Source organism: Calonectris borealis, chromosome 5 (genome assembly GCF_964195595.1).
Source record: "Calonectris borealis chromosome 5, bCalBor7.hap1.2, whole genome shotgun sequence".
Lineage (NCBI taxonomy): Eukaryota > Metazoa > Chordata > Aves > Procellariiformes > Procellariidae > Calonectris > Calonectris borealis.
The window spans coordinates 9,109,738-9,115,587 of NC_134316.1; positions in this window are offsets into that span (position 1 = coordinate 9,109,738).

The following is a 5,850-nucleotide window of genomic DNA, read 5'->3' on the forward strand; positions in this document are numbered from 1 at the left end:
ACCCAAATTAAAACCCTTAAGCACCTTAGCACCTCACTCACTGTACAGCCAGGTGTGTAGCAATGCAAAGCAATCACTCCTGTGTGCAATGCAGGTCGCCCTGCAATTCCCCACCGTCGCTTTGCAGGGGAGAGGGAAGAGCCCAAAAAAGACAAAGCCGAAAGCATTACTAAAATAACGTGCCATGTGAGAGCCCTCAGAGGGCGCTGAGGACAAGAGAGCTGTCTGAGGGCAACCCACTCAGGAGGTGGAAAGCTGAGACGTGCTTGCACAGGCTGCGTCCACCCAGCCGGCCGGGTGAGTCAGCCCCGTGCCCTGCCGCCTCCGGAGCGTCTGTCTGAAGTTCTGCACAGAGGACTTAGCAGACAGGCTGCAGCCCTGCTCATCCCCTTGTGATACCATCTTAAAGACAGGAATGAATATATCCCGGCAGCCTTCCTTTTATCTCTCGGGAGACACTGCGTAGAGCCCTGCAGGCTGGGCAGCCTTTCTCTTGGGACCTGCCTGTCATTTATTTGAAAGGTTCTCCTTGAAGGTTTGGGGCACTGTGGGGCGCAGCCAAGGGGAGACACTCTGAAGGAGAGGTGGCATCTCAGGACTGCACCATAAATTTTGTCTTCCCCATTGCGAGCCACTCCCACGGATACATATGAGGAACAGGAAGAAAAGGGAAAAACATTCAGGGAATTCACATTTCCAGTCCTGGCACTTACGTTAAATGCAAGGCATCACATTAAAAAGCATGCACTTACACCCAGCATGCATACTTAATTTTAAAGTTCCTTTTTTCAGTCTTGTCAGTGTGTTGCAATGTAATAGCATTTCAAGCTCTGCTTATTTAAAAGGTGTTCCACATTTCTCCTTTGCCCTGTGCCTGGCATGAGTTTCCCTTGCTGTGTCCCTTTAGAAAGCGCACGGTGGTCTAATCTCTGCCTACGTCAGGGACACTGTACCTTGGCACTTGGGAATCCTGTGATATTAAACCAGCAAAGCATGTGGATGCTCTTACAGCAGCAAAATTATGTCTGTAGTTGTTCATCACAAGAAAGTTATCACCCCTCCCTACCCCACAGCGAAACAAGTTATGCTAGTAAAGCTTCTTTAGCACACCTATGTGGGTCAGGTATCACATCTCTCCGCCACTCTCATATTTATGCAGGCAGAAGCCTATAGCATAGACCTGCCTTTAGAGTAGATTTTGCTTGCAGCAGCGTGGTGATTATATAGTTGGGCAGGCCAGCATTTCCAGATGCAACAACATATTTCACTTCCACATATGAAACAGCAGTATTAAAAACCCCTGATCCACCCTTGCATGACCCATTTGCCTTTACTCTCTCCTGCATCAGTAGGGTGGAGACATAGACAAGCTGGTTCCTCTTGTCATCCCAATAACAGCACCAGCCAGGAGTTTTAGAGAGGGAATAAATTTCCCTCTAAGAGCCAACGCATTTTTGGTAGTCTTTCCTTTAAGGAAAATCAAGAGCAGTATAGGAAATTTTTGTTCCTTTTCCATTGCTGAAGGTACTCTCTCCCACCATTCAGGAATTGGTATTTGTGTGTTGGCCTGTGCGCAAGCTGACAGATCACTGTTGCATCCTGGACCAAGAAGCATGAGGTCATTCTTGCTTGTGCTTAGGTAGCAGTTAGGAGCACCTGTACCTGATCTGTTGGAGCAGTTCAAAATGTCACTGTTGCAAATGATTGCAGTTAAAAATCTGTTTTGAGTAGAATTAAGGAGACAAAAACACTTCCAGAAGTGCTAATGCTATGTATTTCAGCAAGACTATCGAAAACCCCATGGGTTTAGGGGTCTTGGTTATGTCGCTATTCACTGACAAGCATCATGAAGTACTTTTTAACTATCAGTCCCTCTAAGAGCTGTTGCACGGTTGAACTGACAGTCTAGCAATCACGTCATCGCTGAAAGCAGCATTTCTTTTTGCCAGGCTGTGTCTAAAAACGTAAACATATTTCTTTCAAAACCACGTTTATTTCTTATTTGGCAGACTCCTTATTTTCCTGCTGCAGACCTCATTCACAACATGTTTGCAAATGTAGTAACACAGCCTGGTTGAAGACAACTGGTGCTAGCAAGTCCTTAGTCCTATCCCCAGCACTGCAGGTGGAAGATAATTAAAATAAAAATTCCAAGCTAAAAAGTCTCTGTAATAAACTAAAACCTAAAAATAAAGTTCTCTGCAATAATTACCTTCAAAGCTCACAGAACTGAACAGAGAAGATCTTGTCTGTAGTACCTCTATATTAAATTTTCACTTTTTTTTCCCTAATTCTATAGCAGGGAGATGGTTATTATATCCTACAGAAGAACTAGAAACTAGGCTATGACATTTTTGTTAAGCTCCATAGATTTCTGAGCATCTCAGATACAGAATCAAAATAATATTTTTGAAAATACCTATTGAGTATAAGGTACATTTAAATACTTCTTCCTTTCTGTTAGAGGCATGTTAATAACAAAAGGTTGATTGTTAGGAGCACAAGGCAGATGCCTAGCTGCATGAAAACAGCTGACAACTGCTAATGTTCAATAATCTCATCTGATAAAACCACGCAGAGGGAGTAATTGCATGAGGATTTCAGTACAAGAATGTGCAGCTGGTTTTTCTGGCTTTCCAAGAGCAGCCTGCGTTCCCGTAAGCGGTGCTAGGCAATCATTGCCCCTTGATTTCCCTTAGACCTTTGGTCTGGACTCAGAAACTAATTCTGCCTTTGCCTATCAAACACCTTTAGCCTGTTTGCCTCTGTGGATGTAGTCGCCACTGAACGCGGCAGGTAGCCAGGCCACAGGGCTCTGAATCTAGAGCTGGTGTCCCAGTGTCGTGGTTTAACCCCAGCCGGCAGCTAAGCCCGGGTTCATGGAAGGCAGGTCCTGCCTGACCAACCTGATCTCCTTCTATGACCAGGTGACCTGCCTAGTGGATGAGGGAAAGGCTGTGGATGTGGTCTACCTGGACTTCAGTAAAGCCTTTGACACCATCTCCCACGGCATTCTCCTAGAGAAGCTGGCGGCTCACGGCCTAGACAGGTGCACTCTTCGCTGGGTAAAAAACTGGCTGGACGGCCGAGCCCAGAGAGTTGTGGTCGACGGAGTTAAATCCAGTTGGCGGCCGGTCACGAGCGGTGTTCCCCAGGGCTCAGTACTGGGGCCGGTCCTGTTTAATATCTTTATCAATGATCTGGACGAGGGGATCGAGTGCTCCCTCAGTAAGTTTGCAGATGACACCAAGCTGGGCGGGAGTCTTGATCTGCTGGAGGGTAGGAAGGCTCTGCAGAGGGACCTGGACAGGCTGGATCGATGGGCTGAGGCCAACTGTATGAGGTTCAACAAGGCCAAGTGCCGGGTCCTGCACTTGGGCCACAACAACCCCATGCAACGCTACAGGCTTGGGGAAGAGTGGCTGGAAAGCTGCCCTGAGGAAAAGGACCTGGGGGTGCTGGTTGACAGCCAGCTGAACATGAGCCGGCAGTGTGCCCAGGTGGCCAAGAAGGCCAACGGCATCCTGGCCTGTATCAGAAATAGTGTGGCCAGCAGGAATAGGGAGGTGATCGTGCCCCTGTACTCAGCACTGGTGAGGCCGCACCTCGAATACTGTGTTCAGTTTTGGGCCCCTCACTACAAGAAGGACATGGAGGTGCTGGAGCGTGTCCAGAGAAGGGCAACGAAGCTGGTGAAGGGCCTGGAGCACAAGTCTTGTGAGGAGCAGCTGAGGGAACTGGGGTTGTTTAGCCTGGAGAAGAGGAGGCTGAGGGGAGACCTCATCGTGCTCTACAACTGCCTGAAAGGAGGTTGTAGCGAGGTGGGGGTCGGTCTCTTCTCCCAAGTAACCAGTGATAGGACGAGAGGAAATGGCCTCAAGTTGTGCCAAGGGAGGTTTAGATTGGACATTAGGAGAAATTTCTTTACTGAAAGAGTGGTCAGGCCTTGGAACAGGCTGCCCAGGGAAGTGGTTGAGTCACCACCCCTGGAAGTATTTAAAAGACGTGTGGATGAGGCGCTTAGGGACATGGTGTAGTGGGCATGGTGGTGTTGGGTTGACGGTTGGACTCGATGATCTTAGAGGTCTTTTCCAACCTTAATGATTCTATGATTCTATGCTCTTTCATGGGCTTACCCATGGCCACGTGCTTTGAGGGGCTCCAGCATGATCTCATGCACAACCACTGATGCTTCAAGGTGTACCTGCTGCAGCATGGACTTATCCATGGCCACAGATGCTTTGAGGTGTACCTTCTCCAGTGCGGACTTGTCCTTGGGCCACAATCCCTTCAGAGGTATACCTGCTGCGGCACAGACATAACCACGGCCACAGACGTTTCGAGATGTACCTGCTGTGGTGTGGACTTATTCGCGGCCACAGACACCTCGGGGCCTCCTGCTCCCGTGAGGAATCATCCATAGGTGATGGATGATTCCCTTCGACTTGAGTTCACACTGGAGTTCCAGCCTGTCCCGTACAGCAGCACAGAAACAGCAGCGATGCCCTGGCCACCGGCCAGCCCAGGCGCATGGCCATTGCTGTTATCAGGCTGTTCCCAGGCACAGCACAGTGAGGTGATCAGCAGCACAGCAGCACAGCAAGCAGCGAAAGCAAAAAGCAGCCACTAACGAGCACTAGACTCTAATATACAGTAAGGTAAGCAAGCCCCATGGCAAGCACAGAAGCCTGCCCGTTAATAGCTAAACAACAATAACAGGTATAAATTCGATCTATCGCATTCCAATCAAATCTGTCGTTATCTTGAGCCCTTCGAGCCCCGCGTTGGGTGCCAAAAAGGACTGTCGTGGTTTAACCCCAGCCAGCAACTAAGCACCACACAGCCGCTCGCTCACTCCCGCCCAGTGGGATGGGGGAGAGAATCAGAAGAGTAAAAGTGAGAAAACTTGTGTGTTGAGACAAAAACAGTTTAATAGGTAAAGCAAAAGCCGCGCACGCAAGCAAAGCAAAACAAGGAATTCATTCACTACTTCCCATCAGCTGGCAGGTGTTCAGCCATCTGCAGGAAAGCAGGGCTCCACCACGCGGAACGGTTACTTGGGAAGACAAACGCCATCACTCCGAAGGTCCCCCATTCCTTCTTCCCCCAGCTTTATATGCTGAGCATGACGTCGTATGGTATGGAATATCCCTTGGTCAGTTGGGGTCAGCTGTCCCGGCTGGGTCCCCTCCCAGCTTCTGGTGCACCCCCAGCCTGCTCGCTGGTGGGGTGGGGTGAGAAGCAGAAAAGGCCTTGACTCTGTGTCAGCACTGCTCAGCAGTAACGAAAACATCCCTGTGTTATCAACCCTGTTTCCAGCACAAATCCAAAACATAGCCCCATACAAGCTACTGTGAAGAAAATTAACTCTATCCCAGCCAAAACCAGCACACCCAGGAAGATGAGGATGTGAGGGGACATGGTATCTCTCCAGAAGTTACAGTGCAGCTATCTAACTACCCTTTGCTTTGGATGATCCAACAGATGGGACTGAAATTCAGCAGTGTTAACATGTGAAAACAGTGAAAATTGCTGAAAACAAAGAATTAGGAGCTTCAATTTTGCACAAATCTGAAGTGAAAAACCACACCAGTGCTCATAGTATTATGCCTAAGGACATTATTTATTCCATTCATATAGCATGATCCTGTTTTTAATGAGCAGGCAGAAGTACTTGGCAGGTAAATGGCATAGTCATGGATTAAGTATTAGCTGCTGTGAAATTGAATTCTGTACTTGTGTGCCTAATACAAATAGTAGTGCGCGCACACGGAGTCTAATATTCCCAGAGAAACCAGGGCTGACATTTAACTGCCCCTGGGAAGAGAGGAGGAAATTAATACGGTGGGT